At 40.3% G+C, this 23824-nt stretch overlaps 2 long non-coding RNA genes across 2 annotated transcripts; both read left to right on the top strand.

Annotated features, from left to right (window-relative positions):
• Positions 1-5248: 5248 nt before the first annotated feature.
• LOC120439249 lies at positions 5249-6015 on the top strand. Its single transcript, XR_005612495.1, has 3 exons — positions 5249-5271; positions 5371-5646; positions 5795-6015. It is a non-coding gene; the product is annotated as an uncharacterized LOC120439249 (long non-coding RNA).
• Positions 6016-9029: 3014 nt separating this feature from the next.
• On the top strand, positions 9030-9458 carry LOC116316860. Its single transcript, XR_004199197.2, has 3 exons — positions 9030-9146; positions 9306-9321; positions 9401-9458. It is a non-coding gene; the product is annotated as an uncharacterized LOC116316860 (long non-coding RNA).
• The last annotated feature ends 14366 nt before the right edge of the window (positions 9459-23824 follow it).

Raw genomic sequence — 23824 nt, 5'->3', positions numbered from 1 at the left:
AAACCTCTCATGTTTAGCTGTTTTCCACTTTTTCTTTGGTCATTTTAGCCTTTTTGGCCAGGGTGAAGGAGTATTTGCCATCAAACAAGAAGACAGCCGCATGTAACTACGACGGTGTTTGCTAGTTCACCTTACATGCATTAATGTAATAACGTGGTTAGCCTACTCAACGTAAATTACACACGAACAACATTAAGCTACTCACGCAGAGAAGAACGGCTGCTGCTGCCATCATCATCAGTCATCATTTCTGCTACACTACACTAGGGGCCAGGACTCTCCTCTTCAGGTTCTTGGGGGATGTTGCTAACTCCGGGTCCGATAACAGGCACCACACCCGCAGTAGATGTGCACGGTGTGAGGTCTTGCAGCAAGCTATCAAATACGGTGCATGTCTCGGCTTTTAAAAAAACGCTATACGTCGCCAGGTGTTTCATCAGATTCGAGGTGTTACCTCCTTTGCACAGTATCAGCTTAAAGCACTTGTTGCAGGCTGCTGAGTTTGCATCTTTTGCTGTGAAGTACAGCCAGACTTTGACCGCTTCGCCTTGGGCATTTTTAATCTGTAGCTCGGCCACTAAATGTGTGCTACATTTCGGTCTGGTTACTACCGTTTATGTCAGAACCGGTGCCGATAACGGTACCCATCCCTAGTCATTACTCAATAAAGTAATGACAGAACACAGAACAATTTTCTTAAAATAAATTCAACAAGGTACTTTGTTACTCCAACGAGAAAGTAATTCATTATACAACTTTTGCATCACTTTCACGATTCTCCATAAAATTACTAGAAACACATTATCTCATAATGATCATTTATCAGTATAAATATATAGGCTACATTGCCGCAGACCAACACAAATCCCTTAGTATTTAGGTATGACAACACAGCCAGCAAATAGAGGCTTTAAAGCGAGGTCCTCTTCTAACACTAGTGTAGAAACATGAATATGAAAACATATTCTCATTAGTTAGTTACCTGTTGAAACTTAAGGTCTAGCTGCTGGGCTAGGGTCAGCATATATGCAGCTATCACTCTGGGTTCTTGGCTAGCTGAGCATTAGCATGCTGTCTGTGTAGGTGCTTTTGAAGAGTCAACGTTGTGTTAGCAGTATAATGCAACTGTTTCTATCCTGGATGCAGTCTCTATTTTAACATCTTGATCTCTTTTGTGCAATAAAAATAAAAGAAATGTCCATATCCACACTGTAGGCTGTGCCACCATTTTCCTCCTCCAGCACACAGTCATGGTCCGGAGTCTTGTGACTCTGTGTTTGTGTTTTTTGATTATTAATATACTTTGTTTCAGTTAGTTTCTGGTTATATTTTGGTGATTTCTAGTTTTTAGGTTTATTTCCTGTGCCTCCTAGGTTTAGTCTGTCATGTCTCTAGTGTAGGTTTGCTTCTCTTTGTTTTCTGCTTATGTTATATTTATAGTTCCTAATTTTTTGTCACTATGCTTTCCCTGTCCCACGTTTAGTTACTCTTGTCTCCGTGTTTCATGTAACCATGATTTCCCTAGCCACTCATGTATCCACATCCAGCCCGTTCTCACTCCCGGGGCGTAGCATACCGACGTTTTGTCACGTCCCGCGGCGTTCGTGAGGAACGCGAAAGGTGACCTGCCGCGTTCTGATGGTACGCGGCGGGTTATGGATGAATTTCAGTGGAATGATGGTCCCGTTGGTAATAGACGTTCCAGCCATGTATTCCAGCCCTAAACGTAACGTTATCCCTAACCCTAACCATAACCCTATTCCTAACCTTAACCATCACAGAAATGACATGAAATAGTGTTTTTGAAAGCAATTTTAAGAAAATGAACGAAAATGTGTAGATTGAGTCCAAACGGTTCTCATGTTTTGTCATTTTTCCGATCTCGTCATTTAGGAACGTGTTGGGTACCCGAAAGTGTAAAATGTTGATGATTTGTCACCTAGCGTAAAATATTACGCTTAAGGAGTGAGAACGTGTTGCCACATCACAGTGCTAAGTCTGCATCCTTGTGAATGTCTCTTGGTTCCTGTTTTACTTTGACAGTCTCGTCTTCTGAGTTTTGCTTCCCCTTTGTCTTGTAATGCCAGATTAGGTTCAGCTGCATCTCCCTCCTGTTGTGTATTCCCTCATTTTCAAGTAGTATGTAATATTTAGTTTAATTCAGTTTAATTTCCGTTAGTACTGTTATTTAGCCAAATAAAATGTTGCCTTTGTTAACAATCCACTTAAATTTCTGTTTGTCTGCGCTTCGGTCCACACCTCATTCACTCCATACAATCTGCCCTTGCATATCATGACACACACAAACTCAAATCAACTGATTGTATCACAAGTGGAACCAATAAGGCAAGCAGACTAACAACTCTGAGGAATTACTACTACTGGGATTCGATTCCCATCCCTAGCCTTTTGTGCTGCTCAGGAAATTGTTTTGTTTTCAGTCTGGTAACAAAAACTGTGAAAAGCAGCTTTTTATTCACAGTAAAGAGAAAAAAAACACACCAGAGTAACTTCTCTGCTGTGCAGCTCTAATACATGAAGTGCAGAACAAATGCTGAAGTTAACCTGTGTTAGCTCCTTTAGGGTTAACCAGATTTCTTTCAGCTGCTCTTCAAACTCTAATCAATATAAGTCGACTCAGTTCACTCACTAGACCTGCAGAGTGGCTGGTTAGGAATAATCAGTAACACAGTGAGTTACCAGTACAACACCAACACAATGAATGGAATTACAACACTGAAAGCACAAAATCAGCTGTCCACAGATTTACAGAGAGAACCTTTCACAGTCACAGTCTGGTGTGGAATCAGTTCTTGGATTAAGTCCTCTGTGTGTCGCAGTAACAGAGATTATGGTGGAGTCCTACCACAGTTCAGAAGTGTGAGTCAGTTTCCTGATCTCTGGAATATGAGTTGATCGAGCAGGAACAGAAGATTTCAGCAGAGGTCCAGATCTCCTAGGCGTGGATCACCATTACGGTTCAACAGTCTCAGGTTTCAATGACAAGATAGGCACTCGGCTAATAAACCTGGCCTGTTGTGCTACACAAACACTGACATCTTTGCCGTTTCTCAATTCTCAAAGCACGTGAGTGCGCATCGCGTTCTCGGCGAGTACGTACTGGCCGAGAACGCGATACGTACTCACGTACTTGAGAATTGAGAAACGGCCTTTGTCTGAGTTTCGGACGAAATGCATTCTGGGATATTTAGCTGTACCAAGTCCACACAAGTCACCACCGATGCATGCTCGATAAAACTGGCGGAGCGAGAACACATCCGGGACTTTTTCGCGTTCTCGGTTTGATGCGTACTTCGAATTGGAACAGTACTTGGTCTCTGACTGATGACGTATCACGAGTACACGAGAACACAAGTACGCACAAGTACGCATATTGAGAAAGGCCCCTTGTTCCCAGCATTCCTAACAGCTCAGCTGAAAATCACATCCAAACTGCTCACTGTAATGGCAGCGGTGATGTTCACCGTGCTTATCAGTGTGGCCAAAAGACATCTGTGCACATCGACAGGAAATGTCAGCTTCCACAGCAAAGGAATATAAAACACAGTTAACTGTGCCTGAGACTAACCAAAACAGCAACCCCCCAAAATAAACAAACAAACAAAACAAACAAAACAAAACACTGGAGCCCTGAATCCATAACAACAACTCAAGAGTCCAGCACATAATTCCAGGGGTCGACCCAGAGGTCGGTAGCACAAGAGTCCATAATCAGGTGGGTCAGGAGGCTGACCGCGGGGCCAGGAGTGACACTGGAGCACATCAGGAGGCCAACTGTGGGGAAGGCGGCAGTGAGTGTGGCGAAGCAGGTCTGGAGGTCGGACGCGTGGAAGGGAACGATGGCTGCAGTGTAGGTGTGGCTGACAGTCCTCTGGTGGCTAGGCTGGCGACCGGCGGTGACGTGTGCGAGGACTATCTGGTGGGTTGGCTGGCGGCTGTCAGTGGTGTGTGCATGAACTGGCCAACAGCCGCATGTGCATGAACGAGCAGGCCATGGACGTGGCTTGGCAGGTGCTAGGCACACTGGACATGGCTTGGCAGGACCAGACAAAGGAGGACCAGACAAGCCAGGACCAGGCGAGGCATGACCAGATGAGGGCGTGGCAGCCGCAGGTGGTTGAACAGCTGGCTAGGCGGACTCCCCAGAACAGACAGCCGACGCAGCAGGTGGTGACGCTGCAGGTGATGCGGCAGGATGCTGGACAGGCTCGGCTGGCGTGGAAGTCACCAGTGGCTGCGTGGGTTCTCCAGAACCCCTAGCTGACACTGAAAACTGCTGCGCAGATTCCTCTGCGACCCCAGTGGAGGCTGAAACGAGCTCCTCTGGGGATCCAGAGCAGATTGAGACCTCCGACCCAGCCTCTGGATCCAACCTGATCAAGGTTTCTGTCCCACAGAGGCTCAGTTCGGCCTCACAGCAAACATTTTCTGTGCAATTTTCTATGAAAACATTGTTTACAAGGCTAAATCTTAGCCTTAGAGGCAGCTAGAGCAGTCCTACAAAACATAGCCTTTTCAGTCTTGAAACATGAGAAAGGGGCTGGTTCCGCCACATGAATGACATTCTTAGCATACTTGTCCATAGGAACATGGCTTGTAAGTTCATGACTTGGTTCCTGGGCCCAGATTAAGCAAAAAGGGCTAATTATAAAGTGAAAAACAAAACAACATTAACAGTGGCGAGGGCTAAACTAAAACCTAAACTGGAAACACTATGACCATAACTGCTCACATTCATTTAGGAGCAATTCTCAACTGTTCAAAATACAACCAGATCTTATTAACCAGGCTTACTTTCTCATTACTGATCAATAAACTCACTCATACTTCAAATAAATTATTTGAACCATGCATGTATGTAATTAACTGTAAATACAAATAAACCATAGTGTTGATCAAACTGTTATCATTTCACTGTCATCCAGTTCTTTAAATGGTTCTGATTCAGTCATTTTTACTTTTATGTTCTTGTTCTAAACTGAACTGCAGCTAAACCAAAGGCTGAACTGAGAGCTGATAGGACAGCTGTTCCAGTAGGGGGCAGTGTGACCCTGACCTGCTCTGTGAACCCATCATCATCATCATCATCTGGATGGAAATACTACTGGTACAGAAACAGGAAACCTTATGAACCTCTGACAAATGAACAAATCAGTGTCTCAGAGGGAGGACTCTACAGCTGCAGAGGAGGAAGAGGAGAACCAGTTTACTACACAGAGGACAGTGAGTCAGTTTGGATTGACACAACTGGTGAGTTTAAATGTAACTTCCTACAAAGCACTACATCTGATTGTAATTGAACCTTTTGTCTTTCATGTGTTTTTATTGTACTTTCTTGAACATTAACAGTGTCAAACAGGCCTGTTGTGACTCTGTATCCAAACTGGTCTGAGATATACAGAGGAGAGACGATCACTGTCAGATGTGAGATCCATGGAGGAGACACTGAGTGGGATTATGAGTGGGAAACAAACAGCATCATAAAACCTCCAAATCAAAATGAATACAGGATTAGATCTGCTTCATCATCCAACAGTGGAAACTATCGCTGTAAGGGCAGAATGAAAAGTTCACAGCATAACACAACAGAGTGGAGTGATTCAGTCACACTGACAGTTTCTGACAGTAAGTCATATTTGCTTTAAGCTGTTTGAACACTTTGTAAAATGTGTTTCTGTTCATATAGACTGAGATTATTATTCTTTGTATAAACTGAGCTCACTGTTCAGAGACTGTACTACATGTTCACTGAGAGAAAATCTTTGTTGAACAGATAAACCCCGTCCTGTCCTCACTGTGTCTCCATCATGGCTGAGTCCTGGAGCCTCAGTAACTCTGAACTGTCAGGTTGAACATCCGTCTGCAGGATGGAGCTTCTACTGGTATAAAGCTGTTCCTGATCTATCAGAGAAATCCTCCAGTCATGAGCTGCTACCTGATGGCAGTGGGACTGCACAGGACTCCTACATCATTCATGGACAGACACACACAGCAGGATATATGTGCAGAGCTGGAAGAGGATACCCAGAGTATCACACTGATGACAGTAAATATAAGTTTGTCTGGTCTGCAGGTCAGTTTGTTTCTCTCTGTCGTTTCACTAAGCTCATGTTTTGTAATTAAAAATGACCTATGTTTCACTAAGTTCAGCTGGAAAATACCTCGTGCACTGTAGCAGGAATCTGTGAAACAGACAATATCACAGAACTATGACAGAAACATTACAGCAAAATACTGAAGTATATTCAGGGTGATCTGTATCAGGTGGAAAACACTGAAAATAATGACTCAGAGCTGCAACGGTTTTTAAGTAGCAATTAATTTCAAATACAAACAAACATACAAACATACAGCAAAAAAAAAAAAAAGTTTGTAGGTAGAGTGCTAGCTAAAGGTCCAGCTGCTGTATTTAACAGGGAGACAAAAGATAGAGAGCTAACTTCACTCAGAGATGGAAAAAGATAAAAAAAAAAAGTCAGGATCATCTTAATCATGTCAGTATTCGGCTCCTTTGTTTTCCATTTATTTTACTGTATTTGTGACTCAGGGCTTGTTGTCAGACTCAGTGTTGTCTGTTCTATTAGTGCTGATCAGGGTTAAAGCTGATAAAGTCCTGATAATTATATGTTTTTAACTTGGCCAGTATAATATGAAAAGTTTTAGAAAGAATTCTGCAGAAATATTAAATATTTTTATTAAGAGCTATGATAATGTCAGAGAGTGTGTGAGGATGACCAAAATGCACACAGTGAGGCAGATGGAAGGAGACACGGGGCAGGAACTTAACAGATTCATGATCTTCCTGGTTAAATAAATAAATAAAATAAAAATCGACAAACATTAACAGAGTGACACAATATATATAAAGCAGGGTGATTAGGAGAAGTAGAGACACATGTAGGGGTGTGGGAGTGTACAAGTTGCCCTGAACAACAGAGATGATAGGATCTGGGTCTGTGACCCCCTAGTGCAATGGACCCAGTACTTACAACTGTAAGAATATTTTCACCTGTCTGGCTGCTCCAGCAGCTCCTTCACATATATTCCGGTTTTGATGTGGAGTGTTGTAAGAGTGCTGTCATGATTTGTAGAAGCAAAGAGAACAAACATGTAAGATTTGCTGATGTTAAACTGTCTGTAATAAGGTCACAAATGTCAGACATCTTATTACATGACAGATGATGAAGATATTTGCTTGGGCAACAACAAACATGCACACTGTGGACAAACTGTAGGAAAGCAGGTTTACAGAAACTTCAAGTAGCTTCTAATGTTGCCGTGAGATTATTACTGAGAGACCCAGATGGTTCAGTGGCAGTGAAATGTTTCCAGCTTGAGGAGACAGTACTCTGGAGACATTGGTACAACTTCCTTCATACAGAAAAAAAAATATTTGTTTATGTTCTTTCCATTTTTAATGTTTAATTTTTATTTTATGTGGGTTTTCTGATTTTTTTTTAATTCTGGACCACTTTTATTGGACCCAATTTAAAATATAGGTTATAAAGTTTTCATAATAAAGATCATGGTTTGACCAAACAAACATTGTATCTTACCGAAATATTATCACTGATCTTCAGAACAAAAGCAAACAAACAAATATTTTCACTGTGATATTTTGAATCCTAACATCTGTGAGCTTTGTCTCTTCACTGCATGTTGTTTCCAGATGTTCATTCAGCAGCGTCTCTCACAGTGAGTCCTGACAGAGTGCAACACTTCACCTTTGACTCTGTCTCAGTGACCTGTAAGGGAAACTTCACTGAGTGGAGAGTGAGGAAGTTCTCTGATTACGGCCAAGTGTACTCTGTCTGTACGAAAATGACTGGATCCACATGTAACATCTACACATCAGAGTCAGATACTGCAGTGTACTGGTGTGAGTCTGGATCAGGAGAGTTCAGCAGTGCAGTCAACATCACTGTACAGAGTATGTTATTATACTTTTTTTTTTTCATTTATCCCAGCTTTGCTGTATGTGAAGTAATTCTATGTGGCGGAACAAACAAAAATGAGAATTTCAGACAGTGTTAGGCACTAAAGGATCAAAATATTTTGGCTGTTGGCCTCATTTCACTCGATCTTTCCATAATCCAATTTGCAAAATGTGGAGAGAGCAAAAAAGCTGGGAATTTAAACCTCTAAAAACCTCAATGTGTCTGTCAGCAAAGATTTTTTTTCCTAAAGATAATCATGTAAAAATGTGCAGCTGTATCAAAGGTTGTGCTGTGTGTGAGTTCTCCTCAGTGCAGAACCAGTCAGGGAGTTCAGAGCTGCAAACTTTCTTTATTTTACTTGCACTGTTCACAGCTCCATGAACTATTCTGCTTCACCTCCCCTCCTGCAGCTGTTTTCAAACTACACGTCACTACTACAGCAGTCACATGTAAAATAGTGCATGTATAGTATAGTACGACTCATACAGCTGTTATAAATACACAAGATCAGATCTTCATAATGAAAAGCATTTTTACAATCTGTTTTTATTATTGTATGTCAGCTTTTCTAAAAGTGTGCACCAGCTGATGTGACTGAAACAATTGTGTGTGATTGTTTCACAGATGATGATAATGGTCCTATCCTGGTGAATCCTGTTCATCCTGTGACTGAGGGAGCTTCTGTTAGTCTGAGCTGCAGATTGAAAACACAAAAAATACTTTCCAATGTGTTTTTCTATCACAATGACAAACTTATTCAAAATGATCCCCGAGGGGAGCTGAAGATCTCTGCAGTGTCAAAGTCTGATGAAGGTTTCTACAAGTGTCAGTACTCAGGAAGAGAGTCAGCACAGAGCTGGATGTCAGTTAAAGGTGAGCAGGATCAAAACATTTGATGGATTTTTGTAAATGAGTTTTATGCTTGAGAAGGAACATTAGATTGTCTGTTTAAGGCTTGAAATCACCTGGATCTATTTTGGATCTATTTTGTGAGAACCTTTATAAAATCAAGTTGTAAATTATAAAATATAATTAGACTTTATCAATATTTTATTACTGTTTGTCACTCGTCTGTGTCAGGAGCTGACAGCTCTTCATCTCCTGTGTGGTTGATGGTTGGACTGGTTTGTGGAGTCTCTCTCATTATTATTCTCCTGCTCTTGTTGTATCGCTGCAGACAGTCCAAGTGTAAGAGCCTCTTCTTTTCATGCTGTATTAGAGAGTTTATTTACTACATACACTTTAATTATTCACACATATACATGTATTCTGATCTCATGACACTAAATATCAGTGGAACAATTTATACATGACAAACATGTGTAATAACATTTGTCTCTTTCACAGATTCCTGCTTCACCAGGTTGGTAAAATACTTTTTATTATTGTTTTAAACAAACATCAGTTACTTTTGAGTTTATTGTGTTTATTTCCTGTTTTAGGTCGATCCAGTCTGAGAGTCACAGTCCGGGCTCCTCCACAAATCATGGAGTCAACCAGGATGAAACTCATGTGTACGACTCTCTTCAATATGGTCAGTATTTAAACTGATCTTTATTATCATTATTAATATTGACTTTTAAAAAACCTCCATTAACACAAACATTTCTCAGGTTCAGTTTGTGTTCAGCTGTTTTTCAAAGAACATTTAAAGATCTTACATTCCTGGTTTTGACTCACACAGTGTTTCTGTTTTTGCTCTGATCTTTAGTGTAACTGTAATAAAATGATTAATGTGAGCCTGACTTGTTTTTTTTCTTTAGGTACTGCTGACATCTATGAATCAGTCACACAAGTGAAAAACAGAAATGGTACAGTATATGTGCTGGAAAGCACAGAGCAGTTAGAGATGAAACTTATTTTGATTTAAAGAAACTTATTCCATGCGACATGTTTTTACAGTCCTGTAAATAAAATTATGAACATTTCAGGAGCAGATGAATATCAAAATGTCACCTCTTTTTTAAATGACTTTAAAGATCTTAGAACAAAGAGTGAGTCCAGAAAAACCAAGCAGCTTAAAAACAAAACAAACATCCTTCAAAAATATCTTTTTTTTTTTTCCTTTGTGGATGAATTTGATCATCTTCACAGGGGAACACGACACACCAGAGGAGAGTGCTGTTTACTACAATGAAGATGCGATGCAGGTACAGTCACAACAGTCTCATGCAGTGTTTGTTTTGTTAGATCTCCACCTCACAGAAACACATAATGTTCAGACTAGAGATGGCACGATACCACTTTTTTATGTCCGATACCGATACCGATATCATAAATTTGGATATCTGCCGATACCGATATGAATCCGATATAGAGTGTTTTTTAATCAATAAAACTGTTTTTAATATCTTGCTGCATTTTGTATAAGTTCATACTCAAGTTTAAATAAACAATAACACTAAAGCTATTCTGTTATACCTGTATGTAAAAAATATACTGCACCCAAAATATTTCATATTTCAGCAACACTGATCAATCTAATAAACTTAAACCTACTCCATCCTCCCTATTCTGGTATTTTAAAGAGTACTTAGCAGAAATATTAAGCAACCTAACTAATAGGGTTGCAAACTCCCAGCAAAAAAAAAAATAGGAACCACCCCCACCCTCCACCTCATGATGCTTAATCGACGTAATCAACTTTAATTTGATGCAGGGTGAAAAAAAATGCACAGAATTAAATTATTTTTCAAGAATAATTAAATAGATTCAACATCTTTCTTCAACAGAATTGCAGACTGCACAGATGGTACTTTCCCAAAGGAAAAAGTACTATAGCTTACTAGGGTATATTAGACTTAACAGTTATTATATACAGTAATGGACTTCTATATATTTTACATCAGATTAAAACTTTGGGTGTAAGATTCAGATAATTATTTATTAAAAGCTAGACATTTTAAATCAGAATAAGAAAGAAAAGTATGTCTTTGTGCCCCTTTTCCCTGTTCATGCCCCTATCGGCCCCTGGCTAAACTTTGCTAGATCCGCCCCTGCACAGTTACCAGCCGTCAGCTACGTAGAAAAGGATCCTGGTGTAGAAAGTAATATTAAATAAATTCTAACAACAGCTTATCAAGCTTAAACGTGCTGCTGTTGTCCAGCCGCTGGTTTCCTCTTTCTGGTGCAAAGTGGGCCAAAAACAAAGAAGAGAGACGGACTCGCGACAGAAAAGCCGATCAGCTGATCATTGATCAGTTTCACGATTGAAGTAGCTGCAGGAAGGTGAGGGAGGGAGAGAGAGAGGCAGTCGCTCCATATATCGGTTGTTAAGCTTAACGTGGGAATGCTTTACAAACATTCAGAGATGAACTTACACACTTGCTTTACTTCTCTCTGGGATAACTTCCTCGGAGATGAAATGCTGGTTTGGTAGCGAGGCTACAAATACACACAGCCGCTCTATCAGGTGAGCACACTGCTCCGACGTGCTACGGTTATGAGCCGAGTTACGCCGTGTCGCAAGTTTTGTGAGGTGTTTTTTTTTTTATATTTAATGTATCGGATTACATTTTTAATTTCTAGCAGATATCCGATCCAGTAATTTACGTCAGTATCGGACCGATACCGATACGTAATATCGGATCGGTCCATCTCTAGTTCAGACACACTGGATACAAAGTCTGAGCTTCCTGGATGCTGTTATCACCTGCTGGCTGACTAACAGCTACTTTGAAACCAGTTTTACACAAAAGCTTTTTCTCCAGCTGCCAAGCTCAGCTCTGTATCACCTGCTCTGAAGATTAGGCCACTTAAATGTGTAAAGAAGAAAATACATTTAATTTCATTTTCACATGTTTTGCACAAAAAAATGTTTACAATACAGAACACATAGCAAATGATACCATGTGTATATCAGAGACCACATGTTTAAATCAATGAAAGTAAACCAAGATGATTTCCTCCTCCACACAGGTGCAGAGGTGTGTCTGAGGGCTGCACCTCCTAAACAAAGCCTATAAGGTACAGTTAGCTTTACGCTCTCTGTAAACACTCAAACACACAGAACAGAACTTCACTTTACATTGAGGGAAGACGATGTTTTTATAATAAATGTTATTGTTTTCCAACAGGAAGCCACAGATGGGACAGGCACGAGGTGCAGCCAGTGACCCCATTAAACTGATGTTTTACTGTCCTTATTTTCCTCGAGTTATTGGTTCTGTTATTAGTTACCTAATATAGACTATTGTGAGTCGTTTGACTGAAACTAACCAACCAACCCAGTGATGTCATGCTCTGTATTGACAGAAGATGGCAATACCTGTGTTTTTATACCTTTAAGACCTTATTTCTTAAATCCAGCTTCACAGACAGAGTTACATCTGTGTCCATTTTAATGCTGAACACCTTGTTGAGTCTGTGTTTCCACAAGCCCCGCTAGTTTAGAGACTTATTCATCATGAACGAAAGAAGACAGTCAGTGATCGATCGATTTACTTGCAAGGGAGGCCTCGTCGGTATCTCAGGAACGCACGTCGAATCCTACCACAAAATGACCCCAAATCCGGCCTCCGCTTGCTGCCTTTTATTGGGAAAACAGTTCACACAATACAAATCACAGTAAAAGCACCGCCCACCGTGAAACCCCCCAAATGGTTCTAAGACAAGGCACTATATGTGTGTATGTGTGAACATCTGTATGCATGTGCAAGAACATGTGTGTGTGTGTGTGTGTGTGTGTGTGTGTGTGTGTGTGTGTGTATGTATGCATGTGGGAATGTGTGTGTGTGTGTGTGTGTTTGAGTGAGTGTGTGAGAATGTGTGTCTCTCTGTGTGCATGACTTCCAACTGTTTCTAACAATATCCTTAGTCATAAAATGGTAACCTCCCCCACACCCAATATATGGTTCAATTCCTGTATTGGTTCACCATGCACAACACAGTGAAGCCACAAAAGGGCAGGAAGCTTACCACACAAGAATCAGATCTTTCAGATAGGATGTATCTGCAATAAAACCTCCCCCAGCACAGAGTGGCTGGAGAGGTGGTCAGAGACAAAGGAATGGCTTTGATCCTACTGCTTGAACTAAGACTTTACAAATTTAAGAACCACAATGACACATTCAACAATTTGACTTAACACACCTGATGTGACATTTTCACACATTAATTTTTCACATTAACTGATTTTTGTTTTTTGTATGTTTGCCATCCTCCATCTTCCAGTTTTACTGATTTGGTTCATGTAAACAATTCTGATGGTTTAATGTTAATCAAAATATGTTATTCTGCTCAGTTGTTGAGAATTACTTGTTTTCTGTTCTGTTGCCAAACTGCCTGTCAGTTTCATATAGACATTAATTTGCTCTTGTTCAGTTGCCAAGTTGCTGCTCAGTTGCTTTAAGTCAAAGTTCATCTCAGTTCATCTCCTCTGTTGAGTTTCCAAGCTGTCTTTTAGAATATTTTATTCTCAGAGTCACTCATCTTCTGCTCAGTTGTCTAAAGTCAAGACTGTCTCTCTGTCCTTTGTTGTCTGTATTCTTTTTTCTTCTGTCAGGATGTCAAACTCTTTTATTTCTGAGACCTTCTCTGTTTACTGATCAAACTCCTCCTCAGTTTTCTTACGTTGCTCCTTTTAGTTTTTATCTTGCTGCTGTTTGCTGAGGAAAACTTTCTATGCTTGTTTGAACAAGTATTCACTCTCTAAGAAAAAAGAACACAATGATCGGGACTGTGTGAGCTACAATCTTATAACCACTTTCTGTGGCTGACCTCTCAGCTAACCCTTTGTGGCATTATCTCATAATAAGAATTATCCATTCATTATTTTTCCCTTTACAGTATTATACTAAACAATAGTAAACTGGTCTGTTTCCTGATATCAACTGATGTTATTGTAAAATCTTTGGTTGTGTTGTTCTGTTATTCCGCTGCCTGTGCTCTCTGTAAAATTATTAAAAGACAGTTGTGGTAATGAGCTGAATTAGATCCTAGAAACGTGTGACTGCAACACTTTAAATATGCATTAAAACACACTCCACTCTTTACTATTTCATCTAACATGTGGAAAAGAAGAATGTGGTTTTTGATTCATAAAAACAGTTTCACTGCTTGACTTTGATTTTGTTTAAATTCTTTTGCCTAAAAATTTTTTTTGATAAATTCACCCACATAGCAAGCCGGTCTGGCCCAGATCTAGTATCAAGCCCCCACTGCTGGCTGACTTCTTGCGTGATAGGATGTATGTCTATGGGCAGAAATCTGTGCCATCAGAAACTGAATTTGAATAAGTTAAATTTGAATTTGAATTGCTCAGATTGAATCTGAATTGTAACTTGAATAAATGCTTTTAAAAACTGAATATGAATTAGCCTACTTTGAAATTCAATTTATTGGTTTGAAAATGATCATCACTAAATTGAAATTGAATTTTATATACTGAAAATGAATTCATTTGCTTTGAAACCGCATTTTATCCTTTAAAAATTTGGCTCTCAAATAATTTCAGTTTCACTCCCACCATTCAATTTCAGTTCCAAAATTCAGTTTTTTGGGACTTACATCCGGTTCCGGTTCAAGCGCAGATTAATAGAACTACGTTTTACTAGCGGACCGAAAGTGTTACTGACGGGAATCTACAGCATCTTGAGCTGAATTAAGACTCCAGAAGTCATTCGTCATGTCGAATGACCAGCGGATAAACTCCCAGGTTGGTAATAAATGTATTACATGTATAAGAACAAGCGTCATGTTAACAAATGATAGCCATACAGTAACTTTTATGCTTGTCGCAGTTGTTAGCTAAAAACGCTAATTTAGCGTAGTTTGCCCTGAATTCAGTTTTGACAAACAAATATGATCGACTGTTTCTAGTAGAATTCCAAAGTTGTCATCTTGTACCCTGTCAGAGCCCTGTATGCTTGCAGAGACCCCTACAGTAGGGAAACATGCAAAACAGTGTCCAAACCTTTGTATTTTAGCTTTATTTATGTCTTACACAGCATCCCAACTCTTTAGCTATGTCAGGGTTCCTGGGTCGGTGACCCAGTGTTTTCAGTTTTGTCACGTTTAGGTTATGTTTACATTATGTTGCCACATCAATCTTCTCACTTCCTGCTTTTCCTGTGTCAGCTCGTCTCTTGTGTTATTAGCCAGATTATGTTCAGCTGTGTACTCACCAGTCTCTCATTATCATCCTCATCAGTCTGTGTATTTAAGTCCTCTGTTTCCACTCGTTCACTGTCGTGTCATTGATGTTTATGTCGTCTCTCCACATGTATGTTCAGATCAGTCAGCCAGCCATTCAGTCCTTCAGTCAGTCAGTCCTTCAGTCCTTCATTCGTTCATTCAGTCATTCAGTCAGCCATTTCAGTTCATATTCTGTTCATCCAACCTACTTACAATAAACACCATTATCCTGCACCGTGAGTCCAGCGTTTGGGTCATCTCTTCCTCGCCTCCACACACGACACTCCTGACAAGCTAACTTAATAACTTTAGCTAAAGTGAATAATTAGTCTAATTCATTAGTGCAGCATTACTGGATCACCTCTGTTTGAAGTGACATAATATGATATACAACTATCACTGAAACAGCAAACTTTATAAATAAACAAACACTTCTCATTGTCTAAACGTTTGGCCACAGCTGTAGATTACACTATCAGTGCTTCACAGTGTTGGGTAAGTTACTTTAAATTAGTAACCTAGTTACATTACTAGTTACTTCTATCAAAAGTAACTCAGTTACTTCAAGTTACTCGTTACTTTCAAAGTAACTAGTTACTAGAGAAAGTAACTTTGGTTTTACCCAGAATTCTCTTATTAATGTGTTGCTTCCCTAACTGGATACCCAGCAAGGATGCCAGTCTTCTAGCTTGCTTACATGTTAGCACTATCCTGCCACAAGTACACTGTGCCACCTAATGGCCTGAACCTAAAATGGTTAAAATGGCAGTGTAGTAGTGCTAGTGCAAGTTAATGATGAAATGAATGAACTAAATTAGAAATTAACAAAGTTTGTTTTATGTTTCACTTTTTTATCTGTCTGTTTTAATCTATTTCTATTGTTTCAACCCTCTACGAATGCAAATACATCATTTTGGGGTTGTTACGGCAGTGTTATATATCTAATCATTGTACGTAGTATCACTAGAAAGAAGCAGTGGATAACAAAACAAAACATACAGTGTGTTGAAACTTTTGAAAGATATTTATTTTTGCCATTTAAATGGACAGAAAGTATGCTTTTAGCAGTGCCAACATTAAACTGTAACTCAGACCATTTAGGAGCTGTAGGTATCAAAGTGGGTATCAAAGTGCAAAAAATGTAGTGCAAAAATGATTTAACATAAACACGGTGAGGTTTGTCCATTCTTTGTAAAGTTAACTGAACCTAACTTTGTAAACTTAACTGCTGAATTGCACCAACTGGAGACCTCATGTTCAGTAATAAAAGTATTTTCAGAGAAAGAGAAGAGAAATAAAATTAATTATAAGTATTTTCAGCCCCACAAACAGAAATAAAATAAATAATAAGTATTTTCAGCTTCATAAACAGTCAAACCAAAATATATTCCTCCATACAGGCCATGTACATAAATAAAATAAAATTGTATTTTAAGTGCTTCAGGAGCCCAAGTTTCACTTGGAAATATTGACCTACTTTACCTTGTAGAGCACCACTGAAGGCAACACATCATCATCATATGAGAACTACTCAACTTTGGTTCCATCAAACCAACAATTGTACCTCAAGAGGAAAAGCTTCTCAAACTTATGATCAGACAACTTGTTCCTCTTTGGAGTGAGAATCAGGTTTCCCAGGCTGAAAAGCCTTTCAACTGGGGCACTTGAAGGAGTGGCTGCATTAAGTTTAAGAGAGAGTTTCTTTATCATCGGGAAATGATTCAGAGAGTCTAACCCTGTTGCTCCTGATTTGAGGTACTCGGCTACCTCACCTTCAGCAGTGGCATATATGTCCTCATTCGCTTCAAAGGAGAAGAACTCATCCTCTTTGCTAGAACCCGGGTGCTGTGTTGTGTTGGTGGCGCTGGTACCTGGTTGTAGCTGATCTTGCTCAGGGAGAAGTTTTCGACACTCTACCAGCAGACGTGCCTTTGCAAGGTCCTTCCGCGCCTGGTCATGTAACCAACGAAGCTTAAATTTTGGTAGTGTCACAGCAGCCAGCAAAGCATCTTCACTTCCAAGGACATGTGCAAACCTTGTTTTGACTGCCTGTAATAACGACACAGCAAGAGTGGAAAAAACATTTTTGCATGAGAAAGTATGCATTGTTTCAACATTAAATTAATTAAACATTAACAGCATGCTGTAGTTTTATATAGAATGTATTTTAATTTGTAAATAGTGTGTATTTTACTACGTTGTATTTATTTTATTTATTTATTGGGGTTAAGTATCTATAACTGTAACAGCATTCACTTGCTTGTGACACAACAGCACAGCACAATATAAAAAGCAATTGAGTAATACATTTCATTAAAGATAAACACAAATGAAAATATCATCTCTTACCTGGACAACTGCATCTGGTAGCCCAACAAGAATTTGCAGACCATTTTTTACAGCCAGAGTCTTGGTCATCAGCAATTCCAGTGTGGGTAGGAGTGTGCCATAAAAACAATGGTCTTCTCCTTGAAGAATGTCCAGTGCCACAGTAAGTGGTTTCATGACTGCACAGTACTCTCTGATACACTGATGCTCCCTCTAATTGAAACATTTTAACTGTAATGTGGATGAGATTGTGTTCAGCTCCACCAAAGGTATCTTTGAAATTCTCTCCAGAGCATAATAGAATGAGTTCCACAGCCCTGCACATTTTGTGGTGGCACTTCTGTAGATGGTTTTTGTTGCAGCTTCAGACAATAGCCACTTCTCCACATCAGTGCAAGAGATAAGATTCATTGTGTGCGATGCACATCTCTGATGTGGCGGTAATGAAATTGCATCATCAGCATCATCAGCACCATTCTGCAGCACATCCCCAATCGAAACAAAAGTCACCTCATCCTCCTCATATTCAGAGTCATCTGACTGAGGTGGTGGCTGGTACACTTTAAAAGCCTTGGCAAAATTGGAGCCATTATCCGTTACAGTTGATGTGATTTTAAACGATAGGCCATGAGATGAGTTAATGTTGTCCAGCTCAGATGCAATACTGTCATACGTATGTCGACCCATAAATGGCCTGCATGCCAGCGCTGCTTTCTCACGTTTCATGTTTTGTGCATTTATCCAATGCGCGGTCACACCAAGAAAACTTTTATTATGCACAGTCCAAATGTCTGCTGTTGTGGAGATGTATTCTACCATGTCAAGTGTATTTTTGAGCTCTGACTCCATGTTGGCATATTCTTGGTCTAGGAAACTGGAAAATGTCTTTCTGGATGGTGTGTTGGGTCTAAACTCAGACCCCGCTAATTCTAGAGACTTATTCCCGTGAAAGAAAAACAAGGCAACAGCGGTCGATCGTTTTCACTTGCAAGGGAGGTATCGTCTGTGTCTCACACGAAAATGACCCCAACGATGACCTCCTCCTGCTGCCTTTTATTGAGAGACAGTTCACACAAGAAGTAACGCCCACATAGTTCTAAGACAAGGCTTTGTATGTATATGTGTGAATTTCTATATGTAAGTAGGAATGTGTGTGTGTGTGTGTGTGTGTGTGTGTGTGTGTGTGTGTGTGTGTGTGTGTGTGTGTGTGTGAGAGACCTCCTGCTGACCAAAAGGGTCGTAAACGCAGGAAGCTTACATCAAAGGAAGTAGATCTTCCAGATAGGATGTATCTGCAATAAACATTACAGCCCCTCATCCAGAACCCCGAGAATCTGGGGAGGGGTCTGTGGAATTCCTTTCATCCCACAGTTAAACAATGTAGAAATGGATGGTAAGCATAAAAAATGACAAACATTCAACAATTCACTCTAACAGGTGCCTTCCCAGCTCTCCCTTGCACAGGTATATGACTAATCAGTTGTCTGAAAGCATGGGAGTCAATCGTTGAGATGGGTTTCATGTCTTCCACAACATACCTGGCAATCAGCCTGTGTAGCTGGGGCTGTGTCACGGTTTGCGGGTGCAAGCCGTGTAGGAATTAATTAGGACCAGGCAGCGACAGCTCAAGTGCAGGTGAGAATTTATTAACAGTGATACAAATAAACAGAAATGGCGGGTGACACTAACCGGTAAACCTAAACTGGGAAAACTAACAAAGCAAACCAGACACGAAGATGCAGGGAGGTCCGAGGAAACACACATGGAGAGACGCAGGGAGACCGAAGGGAAACAACACAGACGAACCAGCAACGAGGACGAGTGAACACACACAATAAATACACACCAGTAATCAGGGGGATGGGAAACAGGAGGGAACACACCTGGGAGACATAACAGCTGACGAGGTGGGGGAAACGTAAACAGGACACACTGACATAAGACACAGACCGTCACAATAAAACAGGAACTACACATACAAGGACACACACGGGCCGAACAGAGAAAACACTACACAGAAGAAGAACAGAACAAAAATCACACTAAATAGAAAAAACACAAAACGCTGGGTCAAATGGACCCAGGATCATGACAGGCTGGGTGATGGACTGTGCAGCAGGCTGTCCGAAATCAAGCTTTCCATACACACTACACAGTCTACACACACTGCAGTCAGTGGGCTAAGCAAAGCAGTAATACTCTCACTAACGAATCAACTTGCCCCCACTCTCATGCAGGCTATCAACCGTGACTAGGATCCAACACCTAACTTTAGTTATTTTAGGAGTCCCCGGTTCCCAGGTTACCACCCTGGACCTCCCTCCTCACGGGAATCACCCTTGCGTCCGAGAGTGAGCGGGGCAGCCAAGCCTGGAACACAGACAGCCCTCAGCCGGTGACGAGGCCTTAAACCCGCTTTCTAACTAAATAGTAACGAATGGCTCCTGCTTTAACGTACGGGGGCGGATCACAACACCACCTCTTTTTACCTAATAACTAAGACGGATCAAACACCGCTTCTTTTACCTACTGAGTGAATTTACACTGGGATACGCTCAACTTAGCGAACAGATAATTTAGGCTTTATTCAATATGCACACTTCGAAAATAAACAGGTGGTGCTTACCTTTTCAAATGAGTGAGCTAGCTCTCTGGTCGCCTCGTTTTCACAATCTCAGCTCTGCCAATTCATCCTCTCTGAGCCTCGAGCGAATCCCGGGTTTTCGGCACCAAAACTGTTACGTAAAGCAGTTTCACCCCAGTTCTTTTTTTCCCCTCGGGCATCCAGAGACAGCACCGGACTCAATAGTCATTTTACCAAACCTTAATTCATCTTCAGTTACGCATGCATCTTCTAAAAGGGGAGATGTGCAAGGCCGGTGTCCCTCTGCAGATCTTCACTTCTTTGTTTGTTACAACCAGTTTTATAGAAGCGACCCCATCGTAAAACCTACTTGGTGTGTTGCAAACTCTGTGTTTGTGTATGTATGTGCGAGCACGTGAGTGCCTGTGTGTGCGCGTACCTGTGTATTTATGTGAGTGCACGTAAGTGAGTGTGCGTGTGGGTGTGTGAGTGTAACAGTATAGCACTGTGTGTGTGTGTCTCTGTGTCTGTGACTTCCTGCCGGTCATAAAAGTAATCTCCCCTCAACCAAGCTAAACCAAATTCCTTTACAAAACAGAGTTAAGATATTACAGGCACTGAGACCCCCACTCTGCATCCACTGGGCCATTGGCTTCTTGTTGTCTTACATTTACAGATAAGCATGTGGAGAGTCTCCTGCAAACCTACTTCTAAGTTATGACAATTATGAGCGTTTATTAGATTCAGGTAAAAGCATCAGCATCAACATCAGTATCCCCCAACTGTAGCTTCCTGTCTCCTTTTATGACAGCAGACCCCCAGTGTCCATAAATTCCTTTCCCTCTACACAATTACACACTCTCAAGCCTATAACTAAACCAAACTGAAACACACGGACAAATCCTTCCCTATTCCTCTGATCTACTGCTGGACCCTCTTATCTAAACAAATTTAACACATCATATTGTAATAATTGTTTTCTTGTACTCACATATGACACAGGGCTAACACAGACAACCATTTGCAGTCACATTCACACCAGTTGGAAGAAAATAACATAAAAAAAAAATAATAATTTTTTTTAGGACATTAAAGATCAAACTGCAAACATGACAATAAAGAGGAATGTCTTTGTTCTTCTGAGCAGCTACAGCGCCGTCAAGCTTGTAAAGGGTTGCTGGTGGTTACTCTCTATTCTCCCACAGGTTTATTTTTAATCAACTGAACTGTCTCATTTTTGTCTGGGCCACGTAGAAGAAAGGAAATGCAGCCTGTGGTTTGAGATAACAGTTTGTGTAGCATCAGCATGCAGCAAACATAAGGAAGGGACCAAATCCTAAAGCATACAGCGCTCTATTGTCCTCTTCTACCTCTGATGAGGACCATATTTTTGAATATTAACATGTCCGCAAGATGTGAAACTTTAATGATTCAGACATTGAACATATGCAGAAACTGTCAGAAAGTGAAAACTCTGACCTGTAGATCAGACCGTGAAAGGAAGGATCACGTATCTGCACCATCTCTGCACTGAAACAAACCTCAATGATATTTTGTTGTTTTCTTCATCAGCTTGCAGAGTTAAAATGAGGAAGAACAATTCATTATAGAAACTGTGCTTTTATTGCTACATTAACTATTTACAGGTATTAGAGTAAAAAAAAAAAAGATTAGAAAACATCTTACTGTAACAGTGGCAGGGCTGACAGGTGGGGAGGTCCAGATTAGTAAGAAGTAGAAGAAAGAAAGAGAAAGAGAAAAAAGTAGGAAATAACAGAAAAGAATAAAATAAAAGACAAAGCACAAGTGTAGAACAGCAGGTCACCAACTGCTGCACTTGTTGTCACAGACTTGCTGGGGCAGAGTGTAAGAAGTGAAGGTGGACCCAAGTGCAGACACGCAAAATAACAAAACTTAATATTTGCTGAGAACGAGACGTTTATTAAAGGCTGGACTTAGAGATACAAAACAAACGTAAAGGCAAAACTAAGTCATAACCAAAACTGGATGAACGAAGCATAACAGAACCGTGGAACATGGACATGGAAACCTGGCATAAATTCATAATCCTGGAGACATGGAGACAAGGTAAAATAACAGACGCTCGGACAAGGAATGAACGAACACACACAGACCAAAAGCACACAGGAGGTGATCTGGGGAAGTGGAAACACATGGGGAAACAGGTGACACAAATGAACATAATGACATCGCAGTGGAAGAGTAAAACTAAACACAATGAACACAGGAACACAAGACCTCTTCAAAATAAAACAGGAAACATAATGAGACGCAGACATGACAACAAGAACTTGACAACACAAGACATGCAGACACGAAACACATGAAAGGCGACGGAGACTTAACACAGGGGTTGACGACACGAGGGGAACCTAATAACAAAGAACTATAATGACAACCTAGGCATGATAGAAATAAATTTAGAAAACCTAAAGGACTTAAACATAAAAATAAACTAAAACTAAAAACGCTGGGTCAAAATGGCCCAGGATCGTGACACTTGTAACGATACACAAAACAAACAGCACCTGAAAGAGAGCAGAAGGAAGACAGAGCCCCCATGAGGAGAGCCTCTGAGAACCAGAAGCAGCAGGCAGCCGACCCTCCCAGACACCAGGGACCTGTGAATAGCTGAGGACAGGGCCCAGGGCTGTGATCACATGCACATACCACACAAGGACAAACAACCATCCACATCAACCCACTGCTCTAAAACACTTCAAAAACTCTGGTGTGAATGTGGTGTCATCTTATTCTTGTTATCAAACCTCAGTAAATGTAAAGGGGAACTGGAAGTTTGGTCCAGTTATAAGTGAAATGTTTAACACGATGAAGCAACATGTGGTTTGTTGCAAAGCTTTGTGCATTTACTCAGTGTGCGTTCAAGTTTTAATATTACTATGGCAACATGAGTAAAAATAAAGGTAAACCAAACAATCTAGCCAAACCATTATTATTGTTTTTATTTTTAATAAATACCTGCCATCCACAGTAAAACTGAAAACAACAGGTAATACACCATAGTATCTTCTGATACAGGTAAGTCTCTACCACAGGTAAGTCTTTGTGTGCCTGTGATCAGTTATCTGTAACTCAGTTTTCTTCATTTGTTACCATCGAGGCCTGAAACTATCAGCTTCATAATAAAGGTCACCTTTGTTTGGTACTCTGAGTCCTGCTCTGGATGTGGGTCTGCTTTTTGAACTAACTGTGAACAGAATCAATTGATCTTGGTTGGTAACTTGTGGTGCTCAACACAAACATCATTATTACAGTGTTTCAATCATTATTTCACATCATCAGTTTGTTTTATTTTATTGTGTTTACATGTAGTCAGAGGCTAAGGTCAGTGTGCATCTGCACATACATGTCAAAGCAAGACAAAGAACAGTCTGCAGAATAAATGAGTTCCTACTTTACTTTGAAATGAAAACACATTATAAAAATAACTTTGAATTTAATGAATTTAACTTTTACTTTAGTTGGTGAAACATAACGGTCTTTAGTCTCACTTCAACCACACACTGAGTCATTTCCTGTGTTTGGGTCTCCACCAAACTTCAAACTAGAATTTAACCACAAGGTGAAAACTTTCACAGGTCTGAGGTCAAAGGAGCCTTTTCACTATAGTACTGCATGATGATGTTTCAGCTAAGAGTCAAATAAAATAAACACATTTTAATGCAGTCTAAAGTAAATATTTAACTTAATCATAATTCATCTGTTAAACAATCAAAAGGAGAAAAAAATTCTTTAAAAAGGCTTTTGTGAAAATACAGGCACCAAAGTAGAAAAAGTT

The sequence above is a fragment of the Oreochromis aureus genome, linkage group 3 (assembly GCF_013358895.1).
Source record: "Oreochromis aureus strain Israel breed Guangdong linkage group 3, ZZ_aureus, whole genome shotgun sequence".
NCBI classification, from domain to species: Eukaryota; Metazoa; Chordata; class Actinopteri; order Cichliformes; family Cichlidae; genus Oreochromis; species Oreochromis aureus.
Note: the sequence above shows the minus strand (reverse complement) of the source record. Positions and strands in the feature narration are given on the sequence as shown.